The 25661-nt window shown below is 39.1% G+C and overlaps 1 protein-coding gene across 8 annotated transcripts in view; it reads right to left on the bottom strand.

The window, feature by feature from the left end:
* mef2aa (myocyte enhancer factor 2aa) overlaps positions 1 to 25266 on the bottom strand; it is an 81403-nt gene extending 56137 nt beyond the window's left edge. For 4 of the 8 annotated variants that reach the window (XM_084409582.1, XM_084409583.1, XM_084409579.1 and 1 more), the window contains exons 1-2: positions 25042 to 25217; positions 21185 to 21327 (exon numbers count right to left, since the gene is read on the bottom strand). The gene's annotated coding sequence lies outside the window, so the exon portion shown is untranslated. Of the gene's footprint in view, positions 1 to 21184; positions 21328 to 25041 lie in introns of all 8 variants that reach the window. The other 4 variants (XM_084409576.1, XM_084409578.1, XM_084409577.1 and 1 more) reach the window with 3 other exon arrangements.
* Positions 25267 to 25661: the final 395 nt, after the last annotated feature.

The raw sequence follows: 25661 nt of genomic DNA, 5'->3' as shown, positions 1-25661 counted from the left end.
AAAGAAAGGAAGATCAGAGACAGAAAGAGAGAAAAAAAAAAAAGAGAAAACACGTTATAATGTGAAAACTCAAAAGTGGAGGTCTGATGCAGATGAAAGCAGCTGAATGCACCGTGTTCCACTGCCTGATACATGCAGGAAGGATATAAAACTGAGACACACAATGATTTCTTATCTTCACACCTGCTCTTCTTCAACAGCTGGAGATCGGCCCACACACGTGATATTTATTATTAGTTTAAAAAACTAAAACACTGGATAATGGATATGTATTTGTAATGCTCATTCCCCCTACTTTTACATTATATTACCTTTGTTGACATCTAACACTGACCTAATCTTTAACCATCCTAAGGATATATTCTATTCTATTCTATTCTATTATAAAATAATAATAGTATTATGTTATAATATAATGAACACAATGTAATCCTAAACCATTATAATGTTGTGATGCCTATATTCACTTGTAGCATGAATTTTTTTGTTTTTTCAGACCAAATATTATAGAATTTTAATATATTGGTATCTGTTATCAGCCATAACAAGAAAATTGATAATTGATTATTGGTACTGGATAGAATTTGAATATTGCTGCATTCTAAACTCGAACGCTTCTTTTTGCCTCTATAAAACATCTACGCAATCCTATCTGTCAAGCGCTCCATCAGAGCTTTCTCTAGTGTGTAGACGCCCTAAAACAAGCTTTACTAAGTATCATCCCTGCAATTACATAGCTGTTTAACAATGATTGACAACTATGTGACAGACAGTTAACAGCATGAAAGTAAGCAGACTAATAAGTAAAGACGAAAACCATGTGGATGCTTCCTGCTGACTTCAGGCTTAAAGAGAAGCAAGCCTTAGCAGATAAGCCAATATGACACCAATAAGCGGGTCATAAAGTCATCCGTCTGGATTCAGAATGCACACAGTGCATAATGTCTCTTCGGTCATCTCGTCCTGTTTTCTTTCCTCATTTCCCTCCTTCCCACGTATCTTTCTGTCTGCATCTCTCTCTGACACAACCTAGGACACAAGCACACACACCCTGCCCCTGCACAGCGTCTCAGGAGACAGCAAGCAGGCCTCATTCTCCCTCTCATAACCCCGGCTGCTGCCAGCTCTCACTTCTAAGATGATTAAGAGTACACACAGTCTCAGGCTGACATAAGTTTAAATCCTCTGGGCCAGATGAGGCAATTCACACGTGAGAGAGAGCGTGGAAGCCAAGTCAAAAAGGTTCAGAGCACAGTTAGCCCCCGGGGAGCCCGCGAGTCGCCCCCGCTCCGTCTTCTGTCCCCGTCTCCCATTGCTAACCTGCCCACAAAGAGCCGGCTAGCTCTCAGAGGAAGCATTCATCATCTCCGTCCAGCATGGACACAGATGAACACGTAAATAGAAAATGCCTATGTAACCACATCTCACATCTGAGAGACGCTGAGGGAGGGCAGAAACTCTCTCCTCCAGAGAGGCAGAAAGACCACGGCGTGCTTTGTAGCCACACGATGCCAGCAGAAAGATGTGGAAGTTGATGACCAGGAGGCTGCGAGTGACCCGCAGGAAATAAACACTATAATTACTTGCTGAACAGAAACGGGTGTTTAGGTGTCTGCAGGTCTCTATTAGGAGTGAGATCACGCTGTCTGTCCACAGAAGGAAACTCTGACAACAGGCAGGCAAAATCAGACATTTCCCTATACCACATCACGCCAGGGCTGTGAGACCGACACTGTTCTTTCTCAGTCACCATGTCCCCCAGCAGGAAGGGAAAATGGTTGGCTCTTCCTTCGGCGCTCGCCCTCACGACATGTGCATATTGTCTGTTTCGAGTGCCATACTCAAACCCTCATTATGGAAATGCGTTTAGAAAACCTACAACAATGGGAGTTTTGCGAGATGATCTGCGCTGGGCTGAAACTACGCGGAGTGCTCAAAAATCTGGATCGACAGAGGGATTATTAATTTACAATGCGCCCCGGCAAATGCGTGCGCTCTAAAATCATGTTCTATTCACTGCCGATGAACAATTTCAAACTCCAGAGATTAAAAAACCAAACAGTTTCTTATTTGTTTGCTTTTTAATCAGTCAAACTGAAATGAAAACATTTGGATTAACCATTCAAAGCTTACAAGCTTCATGATTGAAAATGTACATAGTTGAAGTTGAAGGCTTTATCTGTGTTTGTGTGCACATAACAATGCTGTTCTGCTTATTCAAACACAGAAAAACAGAAATACATGTATCCAGGCTTCTTGCTCTAAATCGTATTTGTGAGCTGTCATGCCCGTCTCGGAGACTGTGGGTCCAAAAGCGTAATGCATCGTGTCATGACATTTCTGTCAACTTAACAGACACAGACAAGCTACGGCCCTGCAGTGCAGACAGGCAGGCTGGGTGAAGCTCTGAATGACTTGTATCGCGCAAGCCAGAACGGGACTCTATTACCGCATGAGAGTTGTTTTGTTGATCGTGAGTCTCTGTTTATTTCCCTGAGACGGTCTGGCACAGCGGTGGAGTGGTAGTGTCTTGTACAGAGATGCAGAAAAAAGGATGTCATTTGGCCCTGTATCATAATGCCTGGTTTAACTCAGCTTAAGTCAAGTCAAGTCACCTTTATTTTTATAGCGCTTTATACAATACAGATTGTTTCAAAGAAGCTTTACGGAGTTGATAATGCATTTCGGTTGTTGTTAAGCTGAAGTCAGTTCGGCGTTGAATCAGTTCTGTTTTAAAGATAATCAATTATTAAATTAGTTTTTTATAAAGCAGTTCTGCAAAAAATTATGTTATCGTCCAGCTCAGTTCAATTCTCATACAGCAGCGTCAGTACAGTCAGATCAAAAATATTGTTGAATATTAAGCCTAGAGACATGTTCAGAAAAATTCGAAGACACTTACAATTACGAATTCATTACAATTTATAGAATTATAGACCGATTTTTCGCGATGCCGGCTCAACATCGTGATGTCTGTCAGCCAACCCTAGCAGGACTTGATTTTGTCCATCGGGAATTGATTGGATCAATTTGATGTGCATGGACAAATCAATTATAACAAACAGGCTGCGATATTACATTGAAAAAAATAAGATGGCTGGTGACTTTATAGCTACTACCGTGCAAAAATGTACCAATGGAAATTGTCAGGATGCTGAAAAATGCAAACAGTGATGAATGTCTGGTGCAGTCTAGATCATTATAAACACTTGTTCTGAAATTATCTCGCTGTACTGACTGTGTTGATGATATATTGTATAAAGCTTATCTGCAACAGTCACATTTAACTGAAAGCAGCTATGTGAGTGTCTCCGATAGAAACAATGTTTGTTTTACACATTTACGGTGAACTGGCATAATGTCTACGTGTGAGTAATCTCACCTCCAAGCAGCTCTTTGTGACAGATACTAGCTTTCTTGACAAAAGGGAGTGTCTTTGTGGTCTTTAATGAGTGCCAAGAGCATGATGATTTAATGTTGTCAATCACAACGCTAATGATAAATAAACGGCTGCTTGAACCTCATTCCAATGACAACACTTCAGGCATTCTTTCTCCTCCCTCACTTCACCTTTATTCCCTATCATTAATCAGGTCCAGGAGAGTGTATTACAGCTCGAGTTGAGTCTTGTGTTCAAGCCCCTTCTTTTTATCACTAAGGGTTAGTTTACCCGAAACTGAAAAAAAACTTGTCAATTACTCACTCTCATCCTGTATGACTAACTTTCTTTTGAAGAACACACACACAAAGAATAATGTTGGGGTTCAAACAACACTGGGCCCCACTGTATATAAAAAGACATTTTTCAAAATATTGTTTGTGTTCCACAGACAAACACACAAATAATTTATTAAAGTTCAATGTAGATACATTTTTTAGCAAATCTCCAAATGAATATCCATTTTCCACACTGTACATTACAATTGTGTGATGCCTAAAAAAAAAATTAAAAAAAATTATCACTCGCAGTATAGACAAAATGATGTATTCAAATTTTTATATCAGGTTATCGGTACTGGTCAGAGCTTTAATAATCAATGCATTCTTTAATATCAGGCCTATTAAATATTACATGAAACAAAACTTTTTTGCCTTTAACAATTTGTGATTAGGGTCAGTGTGGTTTACAAAAAAGAATCTATATAAGGAGAAATGTGACGTCTTAAATGATTGCACAAGACTTTAATGTTTAACTGGTTATTTCTTCTTCTTTTTTTTCGTGTTTACAAGCTTTTTAATTCAAAACATTTATTTAAATTAAAAATATAGTAAAACTACATTACTTCAAACTAAATCAATAAAACAATTCCATGATGGGAAACTATAAAAAAATATATATATATATATATATATATTCTTCTAAAAGTAAATAATTATGAGCAAATGTACCTGAGATCAAGAGAAAAAATACTGTACGTACTGCCCTCATAGGTCAATTCAAAAGCAAATGTCACAGCAAAATTGCAATAAAAAAAAAAAAAAAAAAAGAGATCTCTTTGAGCTGGGTTTATAGGAAAGTAGGGTGGATGCAGTGGGGCTTGCTGGCTGTGGGAGAGATCCACTAAGAGCCTGTTGGATCACTCCAGCGCTCCAGGACATGGGCAGAAGAGCCAGCAGTCCAAAGCCACTGCCGATTACATCAGCTCTCCTAAATATTACACACTCTTCCACTGCACGTTATCAAGCCAAAAGTTAACGGCAGAGAATGTAAAACTAAGGGAACATTAAGATAACTGACATGTGATGTAATTTGTGGCAACGATACAGTTCTTGAGTAAAACATGAAATAATGTATTCACCAAAAAATGCATTCCTTGATGCAATGCACCTGGTCAAAAGTTTATCTTTGATTTAAACCAGTCCAGCATTTTTGAAAGCTGCTTACTAAACATTTGCAGTCACTGTGATCGATAAGCGGGGAATATGTCTCTATAGGAGCAACTGCCGGGGCCTGACATGAAAATCAATAGGAGTACATGACCCACAGAATGTGCACAGCAAAGCCGATCTCTAGTGAGACATGTCCATGTGCTCACTGCGCTGACCCTGACCCCGCTGCACAGAGGTCGTTCACTCACACACGGTCGAACACAGGTGCATATACGGGGGGTAAAACACACTCACACAGAGAGAGAGCGTGTGCGAGAGAGAGAGAGAGAGAGAGAGATAGAGAAAAAAAATCTTCTCGTGTAACGTAATATATATTTGGTTTCCATTTGAGATATGAAACATGCATTTATCGCACACACCTCAAAATGTGAGAGGAGAGGCCCCACATGACATGCTGACACTCCCTTGTCTTATAAACAAGTAAACTCCCATGTCCTTCACACTGCCTGTGAGGATTGTGTATTGTAACTGAGATGATCCCATGATGAGCGGGTCTATATAAATGTAAATGATTGCGCTGTGCGTGCATGTGCGAGTGGGCGTGAGCACACAAGCAGTGTGTTAGTGATAGGCCTCTCGCTCTCTCTCCCTTCGGAACGTGCCAATGTGAGAGTGTGGGAGGGCTGGTACTGGGGTCAGGCCTTTTCACACTCAATAAAACATGCCCTACTCCCACTGTAATTACCGCACACATACACACATTCGCACACTGCGTTCCCTCATCTGCCCGCCAAACCTTTAACTACCTCTCTTTTAAACAAACCTGTCATTTTGAAGAGTGTTCCTCTAATCCCTTAACTGTATAAACTGAGGTTTCCTCAGCTGTATTGAAAACATATTAAGAATATAAGCGACTGCATGGACTACAAAGAGACTTCTACGTGCTGTATATTTACAGGGCTCAACAAGTGTGAAAGTGTTTTCTTTTTTTAAAAGCGTTTACTTTGCACATTCATTTAAAAAGAAAATCTGACAAAAATCATGCTAAAAAATAATTGTTTCTTTCTCAATTACTGAAATTAAAATCATAGCAAGCATATCTGCAGCAGATTATACATAAATTGACTATTTCATAACGGCTTCAAATGTGACTGATCCATATTTATCTTGCCTAAATTTTACCTTTTGGTTAAAATAATTAAAGTCACTAGATCACAAAGAAAAGACACATACACACATTACATACATTATATAGTAAATATATAGTACAGTAATCGAATTGCTCATATAAATTAAATTTCATCGAACACACACCATCCGTCAATATAAATGCAATATCAATATAAACAAAGTCCTACATTCCTTACTTCAAAGATGGTATTGAAGGTGTAAAGGGAAACCTAGTGACAGCACTTGGAAATATAGAGAGGGTCACTACTTTTCCCACTTCAGGCAGTGTCCAGAATCTCGGGCACCACCATGACAGCGCTGTTTCCTGTGCACAGCCGCCCTGAAAGCTCAACGTCCCAGAACAAGCTGTGGGCAGAACGCGCTCCCTACATCCTGCTCCTCAACTTCCTGTTTTTCAAACCCCTTCAGATGACCAATAGCAGCCAGCCAGAGACATTAGAGAAAGAGCTAGACAGGGTGGGAAAGAGAAAGCCAGAGACACAGAGAGAGAGAGAAGAAAGGGGGAAAAAGGAGCCATTGGGACAAGCATCTGCTCTGATCCTTCCCCTTGTTATCTTCCTGTCTGTTAGAGACTAAACAACTACACAAGTCCATCTCCTGTGTATTCTCCCAGCATGTTTATTATGTTTACAACCAGGGCCATTTCGCAGGCGACTCAAGCACGTTCTTCCAAGCTCTCGTTCACTTTCTATTCTTTCCATTCGTTTTTTATTTGTTGTTGTTTTTTTTTAAACAAGCAGCACCAGGCTTCCCTTTTTTTGGCCTCCGCTGATAAGAAGCTCAAACCTTCCCAGCTTACATAACTATGAATCATCATTCGATAACACAGCAAAGAAGGACGAAGCCATAAAACAGGACAAATCTGCAGTAGGCCGTGTAGAACTTTCAAATACAAATGACCAGACCGTCGACCACAAAAGCTCAGCGTATTACAAACACAAAGGAACTGATTTGCCTCCATTTAGTGTGGTGTTGCAGTTGTGGGTCTGGCGGGGAAACTTTAAGGTTCATTTGTAGCGACGCATTGACATAAGAACAGAAGGGGAGGGTGGAGAGCCTGGGCTTTTGTTCTCTGGCTTCTAAGAGGTGGATGTGTACCTGGCCTGGATGGGGAGGAGGCGTACTGGTGTCTGCCTTTGTGAGCGTGTGCTTATCTTCCTCTCCAGCAGCCCAGGGTAAAGAGTCCGGTCCCGGCAGTTTCGTCGTAGTTAATGTCTCCCGATGCTAATCTGACAATGCCATTTTCCCCTCTTCCTCCTCACACTTTTATTTTCTGCTGTCTTGCTTCCTTTCTGCTTTTTGCTTCCTTTCTCTCTGGCTCTCATCCTCTCATTCTTTCCCTTGTTAAGTCTCTCAGTTTCCTCTCTCCACATTCCCTCACCTCTGTTTCCAAGGCAACTAATGAGATATAATTAATAAGATCCAGCAAAGGGGAGTGCGTGAAGAAATGAGTGAAAATGAGGCTCGGAGAAGGAGAGTGTGCGAGCGCAGATGGAATAATGCTGCACGCGCTCGCTCATAACAAACTTTTCACACCATGTTAACTTCCTTTTTTAAAACATGGCTTAAGGTGATGTTACGCGGCAGGACAAATGAGTTTCGAAATACATTCTTCACAAGTTGAGATGATCAGGATATGAGCTCTGTTTCAGGAAAATGGTACATATGTTCATGTCAACAAAAAAAAAGAGCCCTGGAGGGGAGACTGAAATATGAGGAATCTTACGCAGGCGTGAGATTTTCTACATTTATATTTTAGCACTTCATTATGCAAAATATAATAAGAGAACAGAATAAAAGAATAGGGCAGGGTGTGTAGATAATGCTTGAGGAGTAAAACTAAATTCTATATAAAATCTCACACACCCTCAGAGAAATAGAACTAAATTAGGCGCTATGGGATCAATCTGACATATTTCGTGGTTTATATTGGCACAATAAAAATTAGAAGGCCACATTGGCATGCTAAAGCCTATATATGTCAATGAAAACATGCAAGTAATTCTGAACTGAATTTTGTCATTCAAAACTGATGTCATGCTTAAATCTGGAAACTTGTCACTTACATCACAAAAAAGAAGGATGGGATTAAAAATAAACAAGTTTCATTTCACACATAAAGAAAGACAGAGTAGGTAAATATTTCCTTAAAGGGGACTTTATACTATACTATTTGTGAAATATGATGTCCCTAGAGCTCACGGTTACATGTGACTGGAGACCATGTCTGTCCTTTGCTAACCCATTCAAAAAGCTTTATTTGGATACTGTCAAGCACAGTTCTGAGAAACAAAAGCATGTGTTACCCCCCAAAAAAAGACATTCCCAAGAAAATGACACATATAACCTTATGCAGTGGATATCAAAACCCTAATTTGAACCCTCTGCTGATGTTTACCAGGTCTCTCTCATTATCTATGTATTATACTCAGAGAGCTTGGATTTAAGAGTGTGATATAGATGTTTATATACTGTTTGTTTGATGGGTAGCTCTCTGGCACTGCTGAGCAGGCAGACATTGGGTGGTTAATCTCTGATAATGACTGCATGCTCCATTCAACGACTCTCCTCTGACCGTGCTTTATTCCCTGCCCGGATCAATGCCAGCTGAGACGATCTTCCGTACTGCTCGTGTAGAACTATATAACAGGCGAGAACTTGGCACCAGAGGCGGGAAGGTGAGGAAAAGAAAGCCACTTCTCACCTCCAAAATGCCATCACCACATCCAAACTCTCTCAGGCTTGAACGCAAGTAATAACAGCAGGTACGGCCCCACGAGATAAAACTTCCCAAAATGCATGATTAATACGTTTTTATATATATTTTCATTCATATCTTTACATAGGTGTATATACAGTCACCATCCTCCATGTAATTTCAAAGCGCAAATTATCATTAAATTAAATGATTTGCGGTCGCTTTGTCTGATTTCAATCCAATTGTGTGGCTTTAATGCATCAAAATGTACTAGACTTTGCAATTAAAGCAGCAAAATATAAATTAATACCATAACCACAGGAGTTATACCATTGTGGTTATTTTATTAAAATGTAATCAATTACTTAATTCATAGTTCATAAAAAAATGCAATTAATAAATAAATAAAACAATTCATTCATTCATTAAGGAATTAACTGCGACCCATGGATGGATGGATGGATGGATGGATGGATGGATGGATGGATGGATGGATGGATGGATGGATGGATGGATGGATGGATGGATGGATGGATGGATAATAAAACATTTATCAACTTTTATGTAAACTGCGTGTTTCTAACATGATTTTTCCACCCCACTGATATCACAAAATTCAAAATAATACACTATATTGCATCTAAAATTACACTTGAAACCATGCTATCGTCACAAATATAAATGTCTATTGCTTCAAATTATAAAAGCAATAAAGATATGCTACATTCACAGTGAGAGAATGCCGAGCGCACACTAGACGTGCCCACAATCAATCAAGGATTTAAGCAAGGTCGAGAGCTGGGAGAGAGGCGAACTACACAAGGTGACTTTGACTGAGAAGATGCCTTAGGGGCCGTGCTGAAAAAGCCATAGAGAAAACTTCAATGTGGCTCTAGTTCCCACCACTGTCCTCTCCTTGATCATCAATTACATCATTTTCTTTCAGCTTTTGCTAAATGTTTTATTTTTATGACAAAGACATCTGGAAAAGTAAAAAGTCATGAGCAGAAAAGATCAAAAAGAAATAATGCAACTAGCCTCACTTAAAACTACCCTTTGATTGCACAGTCGTTAGGTGTGACGTGCTACTGTGAAGTTCACTCTTCAGCACATGGTAAATGTCATGACGGATTGTTGTGTTCTGTCTGTGTGTGTGTGAATATGACAGGCAATAAGAAAAGGACAAAAGAGGGGGAAAAACTTGTAATGAAACAAGAGAAGTATCACTATTCTCTTCACCACCGCCTACCACCTCTCCCCCCCCCCCCCCCCCCCCCCACCCCCCTACCCTCTGGTCGTGTGCGGTAGCAGCGTTGTAACATAATTACTGCTGGGACACTCATATTCCCAGTGATCCATTTGCGTCAGTCAGGTTTCCAAGCCGAGCCGATGAATGGATTCTCAGTTTCTCAAGGATAAAGCGATGACCCTCTCCGAACAGTTAGATCTATTTCATGTGGGAAGACCACTGTGCTGGGTGGGTGAACGTTTGCGACTAATTGTGACAGGAATCAGGGATTTTGGAGTCTATAATAAAAGTGATGGAACTCCAAGCCAGTCCAGATGTCTTTTATCAACTAAACAACTGAATCCTTGAACCAGATGGGTTAGGGTTAGATGTTTAACATTTATCTATATCGGTCAACTTCTAGCAAAAAAAAAAAATTATATGATGGTTTATTTAACATGATACAATAAACACAGCACAAAATGACACTCGCTCAACATTTGGCTTCCATTATGTGACATTTTCGAATTAACCAGAATCAGTTCAGTGGGTAGGTTTTTTTTTTTTTTTTTTTACCCAACTGACCTTGGAAAACATCAGCAGACAATAAAATTTCAAAGTTGAAAGTTCTTACATTTTGATAGAAAATTATAAAAAACAATTTTATTATTTAAAGATTAAAAAGTGACTGCAAACTCACAATCAGTTCTGGAAAGCCAAACATTTTCCGATGCATAAAATTGCGAATGAGTTGCGAATGCAGTTTCATGTTGTCTTTAGGTATGTAACTTAAAGCGCAGTTTACCACCATAATATCAGGGTTTTTGACTGATGTGTGATCGTCTTTGACATCATATCTACACCAGCTCACTCAACATCTCCATCAAAAGTGAAATCAAAAAGAAAAAACTGTGAGCTTGTCTGAAAAATTATTTCATCACCGAAATTCATTATGACAGAATGTCAATGCGCAGAGAGAATGTCTTGACACAAAAGTCAGCATAGGATTTTTTCCCCACTTGGATTAGTTCCTCAAGAGTAGTTATTATGAAACTTTACAAATGACTTTTTGACTTGTTTGTTTTTTTTGTTTTTTTTAAATGGCAATAGGTTGTGAAATTGCAACAATTCACAAGATGAACTTTGGCACAAAAACGTTCATATTTCACAGATCTTTCATGCTTTTGATAAATGAAACTACATTTCAATTGTATGATTTTTACAAACATTTATTCTTACTTTCCTCTCTTTCTCTCACCCACTCTCACATACACTAACAGCGTTAAAATACACACACGCGTACACAGTCTGTGTGATCTCTAGATGAGAGATGTTTGCATGAAAGCATTCTTCCGGACTGTATGATGGCATGTGTTCCTGGCTCTCTTAACATGACTGTCCATCAGCACAGAAAGAAAGAGAGTCATCATCAGATATAACTAATCCCCCACTGATGTACATAGAAGTGTCTGCCTACCCTCAGAACTACCCCCCGTTTTGCCCACAGCCACCCTGCAAGCTGTGTTAACTGGCATGGCGGTCTTTTGATGTTGCGCAGATCTCAGCTCAGAAATGATAAACAGATTTTCCTCCTCAGGGAACAGTGGCTCATGAGTATTAAAGATGCCGTGCATTAATGCATAACATGAGCACACAACTCACAGTAACATCCTCTAGACAGCTAAATCATTGAAAATTCACAATACTGTGACTGTTTCAAAACCTTGTGAGCTGCCTACCTAGACGATATTTTTGGGCATCACAGCCACATTCAAACCTTCAATTGTTACTTCACACATCAGAAATCCTCTCTAATGTGGATCTGCAAAACTACTTAAAATCTATTAGTTGGGAGACTGCCACAACAAGTACCTGTAGTCCTAAGAAAATCATATAATTATGCTGGTCCACATTCAGATGCGTTTCTTAGGAGGCATTAACATAAGATAAATTCTTGAATTCAAAAACAGCTGAATGGGGCACAAAGGAATGAAACAGAATGTAGAAGTCTCTATTTAACTTGACAAACCACAGCGCTGTTTTACTTTGTCAATACAATCATACTAAAAATACATTTGAGTGTGTTGAAAGTTAGGCTAATAACGTTACTCTGTGCGTTAGCTCGGTGGCTGGTATGAGACACTTGTTGCACATTGCAGATTGATATTAGAATTTCATATTAATAAAAGCTGATGACTTGTGTTGTTAAATGGCATGCAATTAATAAAAAAATGTACTGTATGGTGGAGAAAATGCTGTATTATTGTTACTACAAATAAAGCTCATTCTGATTATGCTATGTTAGCCACAAAATAGTGTTGTCTCAGTGTTTCTGTCAATAAAGACATCCAAACAGTTGCTCATCTGTCTAATAAATCAGAATACATTAAAGCGTCTTTGGTGCTTCCATGGTTTTTAACGGAAGTATTACTTGGAATGCGAGAGTAATGTAGATATGACGTCATTAGACAACACAATGACACAAGCCGTAACACTGGTTAAAATGGCTGATTTATCTGGATTTAAACATTTCGGATAATGTCAACAAAATATATATAAGTCTATATTTATAATATTTTAATCCAAAAATCGTACATATTGTTCCTGTAAAGGGGATGAATTAAAATACAAAACCAAGAGGTTTTTACCCTGCAAATTGGCAAACGACAAAGTCACGGCATGCTGTCAGTATGCCAATTAAAGCACCAGTACTAAAAATCTAAAATCTAAAAATATATATAAAAAAATCTAGAACTCTGTAATTGACTAACTATCTACGATGACTAAGGTAATCTCTGCACCCAAATACAACAAAAAATCCTATCTTTAGCACTCCAGCTGTCACGGCAGACACTAAATGCCTTCCTCTGCCTGACCTGTGAGATACTTCAGCTTTTTACAGGAAAACTTTAGCTTTCGGCTTACACTAAATATTTGATACTATGCTCTTTCCCTATGACATTTCAATCCTCTTCAGTCCCATTGTTCTACAATACTCCATTATGTAAAAGGTTTATGCAATCCAGGCAGCATGGATGCCAATGACTCATAAAATGGGAAAGGTTGTGAACTGATGAAATTTATATATTTATATATTTATATATATATATACACAATAATCTCTCACATTCCATGAAAGAAAGAAGGCAGCACCAAAAAAAACTACATGTCATTTGTTTGAAATCTAAAGCAAAAAGCTGTTCGGGATACAAATGCTTTCCCTTGTGTGATTTTTCAAAATGACATGATGGCAACCCGACCGATAAGCTGCATCTCTCTCTGGGGCCCTTGAAGAAAAATGCAATTGAAGAGTACCCTACAAATTTGAGAGCCTGTCACGAAAAAAACAAACCATATTTGGCAAGTCAAACTATTCTCTTAATTTCATTATGGGCTGAAACTGTAGAATCAACTTCATGTTACTTCGCTGGACTGCTGGAGTCTGTTGTTTGGTTTTGCAGAAGGTTCAAACCACTAACTCTTTGTTTTGCAGTACAAGACCGCCTGATGAGAAACGGTTTGAGAAAATAGAGGAGATGAAAAGAGAGAAAAGAATGTTGCTGTAGTATACATGCTCCAGAGAGGCTGCCGTGATGATTTTTACTTCCTCCATTCAGCAAACATTTTTTTTTTTTTTATATCTTAAATATAGATATGTTTTTACAGAAACGTCTGCTTGTAGCTGCACTAGTGTTTATGCAATGTACTGTACAATGGAGGCACTTCTTTAGAAAATGCTGCTCTTTAACTAATGGACTCTAAATGCAGTCTCTCTTAACTCTACACAATGAACTAATGTTTGAAGTGCACAGATATGCATTGTCTGTTTATGTTTGCTTTTTGGTTAGCGGGAATTCTCATCTGTGTAGCATAACAAATAATGAAATTTTGCTTTATTCTAATGAGTTGCAAAGAAACAAAGTGCAAATATTGGGTCAGTGAGATGATACTGTTATTCCTGAGAGTGGCTGATAAACTAATTCATCATTGAATCTGACAGGATTTACATACCGCTACTCCATATGCTACAGTGAGTGAGAGAAGGGGCCAGAGATGTGGCATATCGGTTGATGGGAAATGCAGGTTCGAATCTGACCTGCGACGTGCCCCGTTTCCATCACCAATGTCAATAAAACTAGCCTAAACACAAAGAGAGGGTTCTAAAAATAAAATACAGAGACAAAGGGGTCTAGTGTGGCATTGTGCTAGTGAGAGTGAAGCCCTGCTGTTTGCCTTCCCAGGAATCTTTTTAGCACAACTGTTCTCTGATAGCCTGTGGCCTGACTGGGTGGTTAGTGACGGCCTAGCTCTCTTCCCATGTGTGCTCTGAAGCAGGCTAGCAGCTAAGCCACTGACAGACAGACGATTGGCGAAGAGGGGGAGGGGGGGTGGCCGAGTGAGAGATAAGACCCCGGGTGTCAGAGATGCTGGCCAAGTATGGCCACAGAGCAGCTGAGATACCAGGCCCCGAGTACTATTTCACCTGGATCAGCAGAGAGAGAGAAAGCTGGCAACAAGCAGAACTTTATGCACTTACGGGTGTAGTACAACCAAAGAGTTTGAGAACACAGTGACATGACATAGTACACTTGGCGAAATCAATCAATGTATAGTGTGACCTCAATCTCGAGCCTCTCTGACTTAAATACTCCACTAAAATTAACATTAGAACCAGAAACATTTACATTCAACCAATTTCAACATTAGCCAGAGACCGTATTTCTAGACTGACCCATATCCCTACATCTGTAAAACACTTTACCGAGACAAAGTGACATGTACATCTTATTTGTCCTGTGTACTTCGCTGAGTTTTAACTGCTCAGACTTTTACTAAGGGAGTGGCGTCATGTTTTCCCTCACTGTAAAGTGCCAGCACCAGAGGGAGGGTGATGTCATGCCTGTAAAACTGATACCTCCCTGTCCTGGCTTCCACTTCTTTCTCCTTACATGGCAGAGGTCAACTACTTCATATCAGCTCCCAAACGAATGAGCCCGAATCCATCTCGCCATGTTTTCTCTGCTTTACTACGTTATCGTGGTATCGGCATGGCAAGCCGATTGATAAATAGACAGACGCTGCTGACCTGTGAACGTTAATCTAATCAATGTGCAAAATCAATGAAAGGGGAAACCTAATAAAACATGCACAAGCTACAAAGATTTACTATGGTTAACTATTCACAATATTCGGTTACGCTTCAGAATGGGGTACAAGACTATGGAGAGAAAATCTCAACAACAGCAAAAGCACATGAAGCTCTCAGATACTGCTCTAAGTCAAGTCATGACACACTGGTTTTAAATCATTAGGATCTCCAATGAAAAATGCAGAATTCAACTTAACTGAATGGTCCTTATGGAGAGAAAGCAGACTGATGTTTATCTGAAGCTTGAGATTGTTTCCATCCGGCAACAGAATAAAAATCAAGATGGAAGAGGACCCTGCTATAGTCGAATTCTTCAGCTGAACACCAGTAAAATAAAAGAACCATTGAAACAGCGTTGTGTTGAATTGAATATGGATCTAAAAGCATGGGCAATTTCCCTCTCAGCACAGTTAAGACAAAGAGCTCCATTTACATCCAGGATGGAGCTTTTTACATGGACATCCTGCTATCAGTGTGCTACAGACAGTGGAAAGATGGAAAATATTCCAGGTGGCCTTGACAAATCACTGGAGTCATATATTACTGGAATTACGTCTTTGCAAATTCAGGGGATTAGGGTCATTTAAAACTCCCTCACAGATAGATGAGACAGTGTGCCAAAAGCATATCGGCAGGGTTCACAGACAGATCGGACATGTGTTTAGGGTTAGGGAGGAATCACGCCGTACAAAAAACAGCAATTTAGCATTTTATAATCTGAACAGATCTGCCTGTCATTACAATTATATAAACGCCTAATCACCAGCATGGGTTCCTCAATGTTTTTCTTTCTTCTCACAGTAGCTCGTGGTCAGAATATGTCAGTGCTGAACTTAAGTAAAAGAGTAAACTAAAGTAAAAAACCAAAGAAGGAAAGTCAATAACCGATAACAATTTACAGTATGGCCCTCTGATTGTCATGTATCATCTTTTACAACCTTTTGCAGCCACAAACTCACCACATCTCTCCAACAACTGGGAAAAACACGGATGAGGGCCCCTTTTCTTCCTGTTTGTAGAGCACAGCTGCATTATTTCCTACTGTGCCACAGGTTCTGACTTGACTTGAACCGCAACAATGCACATTCATGATACGCTGAAACAGTATGACAAATTAAAACAACATTCTTTTGGGATGATCTTTTTCCATCAGTAATTAATCATAGTTTTATTTCCTTCACAAGTGAATGAATTACTCGAACTAAAAATGATCTTTTTATCATTCTGTAAAGTTCAAGAGAGTTTAAAGAGAGTCTTGTCCTGTTAAAAAAAGACACACCCAGGACAAGTAGATGGTTTTGCTAGTATGATTTACATGCCAAACATGCTTTCAGCTCACAATGACATAGGGCTGGGCATTTTATCGCACTTTCACAATTTATTCACAATGCTTTTCCTGGCACTATAAAATGAAGCAACATTGTGGTGATTTTAATGAACCTTTTTTTTAGCCTCTGATGTCAAATGCATTCGATTCGATTCGATTCGAAATTAATGTGAAAGTCTCTGTGACTTATTTTTTAGTTTTACCAAAAAAGTATGTTGTTTATGATTATGTATTGTTATATTGTTACAAGATTTTTCTTTTGTTTTTCACAATTATTGAACATTTTGGTAAATATGGCTTGTTTATATTTATCTAAATTCTATTTGTAACTATTTGTAACTAAATGTACTGAATTGGACATTGCATTAGACATTTCAAATCTAATTTGCGACAGACAGACAGACAGACAGATACTTAAGAAGCGCTCGTCTCTGAGCTGAAAGCATTACAGACACTCATTGCATACAACACTCACAAATGACAGATGATGTGTCATTATTCAAAAACAGTTCCTTAAAACTACAAACACAGAGATGATAGAAAGCTATAATGTGGCATGAAAACAACATCACATTCAAAAACCATCTACTATGATATAAAGAAAAACAACAAGCCAGAAGGGATGTTGGCTCAAAACGATACAAGCGCGGCATTATGGTTCCACTGAGACGTTTCTCTCTTAAGGTGTGTCCACAATAACATCCAATGCTGATATTATAAGCACAGGGAGCAACACACGGCTGCAGTTTGAAGCACATATCAGTGCCCACAGAGCAGAGTTAATGAGAGAACACAGGTGCAGACTGCGTCACTCCTCCGAGCCATCAGCAGTGTCTACCGCACGTTCACACGAGCCCACCTCAGAAGCCACACTTGCTTACGCGCACCCTCTGTGACATCACGTGACGCATGGAGGGCTGAGAGAGAGGACTTTCACAAGCTTTTAAACGCTTTTCTTTCCCATATGCTCAATCTCACTTTCAGAAAGTAATTTTGCTAGAGGACATTTTACCTTAACGAAATAAGTATTAATCATGCAAAAGTGTGCAAAGTATTTCCAATGAATAATTATAATTGTGAAATTGAAAATTATCTATTCAGAGACAACTGAGCCAAGTGTGGAACTTTAACTTTCTGGCCCACGCAGCAAAGAAGAAAAAAAAAGTTGTTGAAATTCCACTAAACATAATTTAAAACACATACACAGAAACACACAAACATATATTTACATACTGTACTTTTGGGGAAACTTGTTTTACAAAGAATATTGCAATCATAAAAGAGTATTAACAACCCATAAACAATTTATATACACCATTCAAAAGTCTGAGGTTGGTACGATTTGTATTGTTTATGAATGTCTTTTATGCTCACCAAGGCTGCATTTATTTGATCAAAATACAGCAAAAGTAATATTGCGAAATATTATTCAGGAAATAAGTCAAATACAACTGATATTTCTACAAAAATAAAAATAATGATATAATAATAACCTTTTTTTTTTTTTTTATAAAATATTTTGAATTGTTATGTTAAACCAAGGAAAAGAGTATGGCCAAAGCCTCAAACATTTGGTTTCTCTGAAAATCCCAGGATGTGATTTTTATACACCTCACGTTTAAAATACGGGTTCTCTGCGATATTCATAAAAAAAAATGTCCCCAACAGAGGACAAAAATGATTTGCTGGGTCCCAGGAGGATAAAGAGGCACTCTGATGACAAGTGCAACAACAGATAAAAGACATAATCCTGATCACAGTGGCACTTCAAGATAAACCGGCACTCATAGGAGTTCATAATGAAGCTTGTGTCAAGGCTAATCGCTGACCCACAAAATGAGATAATCTACGGTAAGTTACCCTCCATGGACTACACGGATTAGTGTTCAGCACTTGAAGGGTTTTGTTTTGTTTTGGTTTGGTGTTGAGTAACATGGGACTTCTGCCTATGCTGCCCTTTAAACCCTGAGAGGGCGGCGTGGTGGCAGGGTGAGGAGGCAGAGAGGAAGAGGATCAGTAGGGAAAGAGGATTAGCAGCTTTGGGCTGCTCTGGCTTCAGTCTCACACCCGTGATGCCGGGGACCCAGCCACGGCCTAGAGCGAAGGGGACACCTGAAACCAGGTGCTCTTCGGGAAGGGCGAAGGAGACAGGAAAGAGGTTGACGATCCTTAAGCCGCTCTGCACTGTTCAGCAGCACATGTGCTGAGTGGACCGTATGGCGTGGCTTAACACCAGAGGTCACAGCCAAGGGCAGGCCAGTCGAAAGGTCAATGTTAGCTGTTTCTTTAGACAACGCAGGCGTAGCCTTCCGGTCGTGCACCACTAAAGAAGTAGATCATTCACAACAGATGGCATTTGCTTTCAAAAATGCTGTTACATGAACATGTGTGGTCAGACAACACTGGGTTTCATGGGTAAAGTTGTGTCTTTATGCAGGGAATGTCCAAATTGTAAATTACAATTTCAACATAACAATACAATGTTCCCTGGAAACTTTGACCACTTTTTCAAATGCTTACGGTATTAAAAATGGTATTGATATTGTTTAAATAGAAATTTGATACAGTGTGGCTATGGCACTCTGAGACTACAGAGTCTCCATTAAACTTCAGATGGACAGGCATTAAAGTTTAATACCCTTTAATGAATGTTAGAAGTTAAATGGAGATTATTGACAAATTGAATAAAGTTCTTGTACATTTACAACAGATTTAAAACTACAAAGATGGAAGAATAACATTTGTGTGTTCACAAAACATTTTGGTTGGGTAACACTGACGACGTATCACACCATTCTTGCCTAAATTCTGTTCTTGATGACCCAGACAGACCCGAAGGCTTTTCTAGGGAGTGATAAATAGAGAAACAGGAATACATTCAGCTGACGTGTGTCTAGCCAGATAATTCTCAGTTGTAAGTCCCTCTCACATGCTCTTATTTAATTATAATTTTGTGCATGCTTTTTTGCCCCAGCCATTCTGCAACACTGGCTATACACTTTAAATACGATTTAACCAATATTAACTCTGAAATCTTATCCACATGTCAGAAAGTGAGCTGTATTTTCATGTGGTGAGGAGGCCTGTGCCAACTTGGATGCTAATCCTCAAGCCAATGGTTTGGAAATCATCATCACTACATATTAAGAAGCTGGCTAATAAAGCTAAAACTGAGGAGCCTAAGAACCTGATAGATGGTTTTATTTGGCAAGTGAAATGGAAACCTATTTACAGCTTGCAACAGACGCAGTTGTGTGTGCATGCAAGTTAAATGAGGAGCTAATATTTTGATACACGTCTTAAATGATGGTTTTTCTGTTTGCCTAACATGTTCCCCATATCCTCTGGTAACTTATTTAGAATCAAAAGTGTGGCAATGTGGAGTGGTGGTGGGGACAGGAGGCAGCCAGAGGTTTCTGGTTTTGGAGCTGCTACTTATGGGGTGACCCCGCTGGGACATCGTACATTCCACTGGGTTAGAGAGCCGATCCAAAAACCACAGATAATAGAGAGGGAAGTCAGCGCAGACTAAAATCAACTGAATATATGCATGCGGATGCATATTCATAACTCTGCCCTTTATGGTGATAAAAGCAGCCCATTTATACGCCTTTTATTGAACAAAAAAAAATCCTCCGAGATGTTCCCAGAGGAGGGAAAAAGGTCTGCATTGCCCACACAAGCAAACTATGGCTCAAACATTATCTGCTGGGCTCAAGATTCTGCATCCTGCCTCCAGGTCTCACGGGAGAATGCTGGAATCTCCAGCTCAATGATAGGGTTCCAATAAACAATGAATCACGCTGCTCTGAGCAAGCGTGAAAGAGAGCCGTTGCACAAAAAGAAAACCGAGCGTGATTTAATGGACATGGTGCAGAAGTATGGCACATTCCATAGGCCTGATCTGAAAAATATTTAGACCAGGACTGCTAAAGAGTCTTCACACTCTGGGAAAAAGAATGGGCCTGCGACAGGAGCGTTCGAACAAGTAATGAGCAAGACGCGTAAAATGCAATGACGTCCCCTGCAAACAGCCTGTTTCCAGTAAGTATTGCACAAATGTGTCATTAAATATGTCATTGAGTGGTTTTGCTGTTACTTGTTTTGGTTTATATTGCGAATGGATGACAGCAAAGATGAACCATTTCACTTAAGATCCTTAAGCTCAGTTAACAATATAGTTTAAAAAGCAGTATTTTTATTTTACAAGAATTCCACAATGTTGGTCTCTAAATAATAAACTGCATCACATTTTCAGCAGCAATTAATGAATGAATAGGCTAAATCTCTCTTCTTATTTTTTTTTCAAATGTACAGACTAACAAAATTACATACCAGTGCCCTTGTTCTGAAAAGTTCCAGCCTCCGCTTGTTAAATAACATTTGTGGCTAACTTCGAGACTGAACAATGCATCCTTTGCCAGCTGCAGCTGACTCAAATAAGACACATAAGAACAGGGTGTTTCACTTTAAATTCAGCTAACGTGAAATTAACCTTCAAATTAAACACTACAACTTCTCCAGTGCCAATGTAACTCCTATTTGAAACAAGACCAACAACTTGTTTTCAACAGAGTTTCACCATATAAATCCTATTGTGCATGTAGAGTATATGGCAGGCACTCAACATTAGATGTCAACTGACCATATGGCACTGTATCATGTTTACTTCATTAGATTTAATACATAAAAAGTGAGGCCCTGTGTAATTAAAACAGATGCAGCATTGTTTGACAGGAAGAGAAGAAGAGCTGGGCTTACCCTAACAAACGAAGCAGCACAATCCTCAGTCCTGGACCCAAAATATCCAGCTCAAGTCTTATTTACGTTCTTTCTTCTTTTGCTTTCAATGCTTCTCTCTACTTGGAGCTTCCTGGTGCTTTCTCCTCCTGGGGTAAAATGCCCTGTTCGAGGGGGAAGGGAAGAGAGGAAAAGTGTTTCGCTCAGTGATTCAGAAGCATGGTGTAAACGCCAGCCTTCTCTTTCTGACAACCAGCGTTAATTGCAGATCAGACTCGCCCACACACTCCAGACTCTCTCTATTCACTCTCTCCTGGAAGGAGCTGAGAGCAGGCTGTGAGATTGGAGTGCTATGAACAGCACAGTGGGAGATGCTCTAACCCCCACCCTGGGCAACACCAATCACCACCTCTGGAGCTCGACTTCACCACGGCTGACTTTATTTCACAAGAACAGGACAGGCATGGACTGACGCCCATGGGACGATGCATACTGACAGAAGAGGTACACCATATAGCATACGCTATAAATCTGATGTCACTACAGTCTACAGCAAGCCTATGGGAGAAATATTAAGAAGTGTCCCTGAGAAAACTTCTACAGCCCAAGTCACATGTCAGAATGTATTTAACCGTGGTCCAGTGCTGTTGAGTCTAACCTGGAAATCATATTAGATACTGATTGCATGGACTTCATTCAACTACATTAGCATTGACCGGGGTCGAAAAGAGGAGTGATTTAAATACCGTTAATATACAAAAGAAAACAACCCCCAAAAAATATCAGAAATAGAACCTTCATATAAAATAATACCCCTGGTGTATCGGTATCTAGTGATAAAAAACAAACAAAACATCATAAAACAAAAGACGGTTTATTACTAGAGCACAGCAGGACACCAATTTCAAGTGTGATGTTGTGCTTTATCGGATTTGTAGAGGGGCATGTCGGGTGAACAGCATTCAGAATATTAAAAGAATTCCTTCGCTGACTAATTCATTGTCAAGTGTGTAAACAGAAAGCTATTGAATTTCAGTGTGATGTTTTCAGAGCTGAATTTGCACCCATGTTTAGTTTGGGCTTATTAAACTATAATGAAGTCGCACAGAAGGCCAGATGGAAAAAGTGCGACGGTATATTATACACTTGACTGGGATATTAAATCTTTACTATGCACCTCAGATGAAAAAGAGGGCAGCAAAACACATTTATTCAAACCATATTTTAACATGGTTTGCAACAAAACTTTTTCAATGCGTGTTATCCGTACTGTTAATGGGCTAATCAAACAATAATATAGAACCAATTCTAAAAACCAAGGCTGAATAAATCTCTGTCCATCAAAAATACATACTTCATATATTATGTCAAGCTTCTGTATGACTTTATATTAGGTGTTTTAACTAATATGTACTTACATATACTGTGCATATATATACACACACAATACTTATTGTGTTCATTTTGTATTGCAAAAACACGTTTTTCATTAAATTAATTACAGATGTGCATGCAGTATGGGGTGGTGTGGCGCAATGGATAAGACACGTGCCTTTGGTGTGAGAGACCCGGGTTCGAATCCACTGTGAGACACCAATGTGTCCCTGAGCAAGACACTAAACCCCTAGTTGCTCCAGAGGCGTGCGACCTCTGACATATATAGCAATTGTAAGTCGCTTTGGATAAAAGCGTCAGCTAAATGTAAATGTAAATGTATAATATGTGTCTGTGTACAATATAAAATCACAATAAATATACACAAAAATGTATACATATCAAATGATTAATTCAAATGTTAGTACATAGTAGCTAAAGTGAGTCCAAAGCTTGATTTTTTTTTATTATTAAATAACACTACTTCTTATTACTTTGTTATACCTGGACACATCAAATAAATGTGCTCCAGCCCAAATCCAAAACATGCACTCATGCACAAGAAAGACACATGTTGTTGTTTTTTTGCCTTTGTTCAATTTGGGACAAACACTATTTCCTATAAGGCTATACCATCTCTCTGAGCAGCTTGAAATATTGAACTAATCAATAAATCTATAGTGTGTTGGGCATTGACCACTGAGGCTTTAAGCCTCTTAAAAGCCAAACAATCAGAGGAACAGACAAACATTCTTCCTGAGGTCATTTTCATGATGATGTACCGTAATCTGATTGCCTGCCTCGTGTGGCTCGTAATTACAATGCTTGTCAGACACAAGCATTGAGCAACCCTAGGAACACAGCCTCATTTAGCTTTTGGCATTCGGACTACAGGTCAAGACAACGTGGCTTACTTTTGTATTAGTTTGGTCAATTTGATATCTTTACCAATGTGAAATATTTATAATTGATACACCTAAAACATTTGTGAAGGTCAAAATGACATGTCATCTCGTAATGTTGCGTTTAAGGCAAGTCTAAGACACTTTACTGATAACTAAATGGCAGGCTACATTGCATGTGTAATCTTACAAGCACAAGTACTACACTCTCTGCCAGTGGATGATTTGGCAGTTCCCTCACTGTGCATGTCAAAGTCAGCAGCTCTTGCAGAAAAGACACAAAACAGGCCATTTTTTATAACTAATAAAAGGGAATGACCCAATTGTCGATTAGTGTCAATACTAGCTAAAAATAAAAGAAATAAAATTGAAATTGTATTTAATTGAATAACTTTCCATCAGTATGGCCTTGCAGATGAGTCACAATCATGTACCACACAATAGCTAGACCTCTCACTAGTTTGTAACAAGACATTGTGACCTCATGAATAACATTAAATCACAAGTTGAATTAATATGCTATAATAAAATAATTGATGGCATCAATTTACACTTGTCTCAGTTTATTCACTAACATACAGTATGTACAGAGAGACTCCAATACACTCTGCGACGCTTCACCAATACGACACTTCGTGCTGTTCCTATAGTTTCAACTATCCAAAGCTCTGCAAGAGACCAGCACCATCTAGATTTCAGACAGAAAAGCATTTGCAACGACTTCCAAAGTTATGCATAACGAAAGATCAATAACTTTCTATAATATACTTAAAGTTGTCGGGCGTGCTTTAGAGTGCAATACGGAGGTGATGTCCTACATTTAACCCTGTTGACTGTGTGTGTTAGAATGTCTTAAAATCTAAAACAATTTAACTATCACAAATGATATTGTCTAAAGTACGACAAATTAGTAGCCTAAATGTATTTTTAGGAAGTAGGAAAAAGTAGGGAAAAAAAACTTTCCCTTTCAAAAAGCCTGCTAGAATGGAATAAATTGGCTATTTGAATTTAACCACAGTTAGGAGACAAACACAAAGTCAAGAAACATTATGTCGCGCGAGTTCTGAAGTTGAACTTGCCCTGTTTTGAAGTTCTGAATCTCTGCAGGTGACCCTCTTCAACCAGTGATATTCAAAAGCGAAAGCTTAACGGTTTTCAAACTACAATATCCACACAAACTCTACTCTTACAGTAAAAAAATAAATAACCCTTACTGTCCGCTGGCTTTCCTGACTAATATCTTTCATTTTTAATCGCCCCTCCAGAAATATTTAACACCGCCCGGAAAATTATGTGAGACTAGAGCGCAACTATGCCAAGTGTCAAAGTGGACTGAACCCAAAACCACGCACGAGCTCTTCACAGAGAATTACGAGCACGAAAAATATTGTTGTCCTTCAATCAGGTGCTCGCAACTCGGCATCAAATTCTTCCAGGCGTGTTGCCGACCCCTAGACACACACATGACAAACATGTTTAGCTTCCCAAACGAATTGTAACGCGTTTAATTCGTGCTCATCCATTCTCACTCCACGACTCCCTCCTCTTTCTCTCTCGCTCTCTGACTGCTGTCTAAACATTGTTGCTATTTTTGCGACTCACCTTTTTTTCTTCGCGGTCCCCCTCGCTGTATATAGATACTGTGTATCAGTGACTCCCGTGGATACACTGTGACATAAATGTATTTTCAGTCACATTGACACACGGCTTCTATTTTCGGGAGCTGGGCTGACAAACTCAGAAGAAGCAGCAGTCGCTCTTGTCACAACACAAGCTCCTCCCCCAATATGACGAACACTAGACGGAGGCAACCTCCTACGGCAAGCCGTTTTAACATAGGCTACATTCCTTTTAAAACTAAATAGGTTCAATCGCTGTATTACTGTAACTTACGTTTTATTACAAGTAAGAGATGAAATAGTGAGGTTCCTATCCTTTATAGGCCCAATAGTGCTTATTAACAATCTCAAGTTAGAACCGATCCCAGCTCTTGTAGACCTACTTAATTAGATAGCCTACTACCTATTTTTGAGACATTAGTAGGCCTATACATCCCAATTGTGACTAGTCCATTTCTTCCCTCATGATTTACAATAGTATTTTACTTAGGCTATGTTTTATGTAATGACTAGTTAAACAGACTACTTTATAGCTTGATTAAGTCTTAAATAGCCTATATTATAAATCACTATTATCAGAAATCCAGGCTAATAGTGTCTAAT

The sequence above is a fragment of the Rutilus rutilus genome (assembly GCF_951802725.1).
Source record: "Rutilus rutilus genome assembly, chromosome: 5".
Lineage (NCBI taxonomy): Eukaryota > Metazoa > Chordata > Actinopteri > Cypriniformes > Leuciscidae > Rutilus > Rutilus rutilus.
Note: the sequence above shows the minus strand (reverse complement) of the source record. Positions and strands in the feature narration are given on the sequence as shown.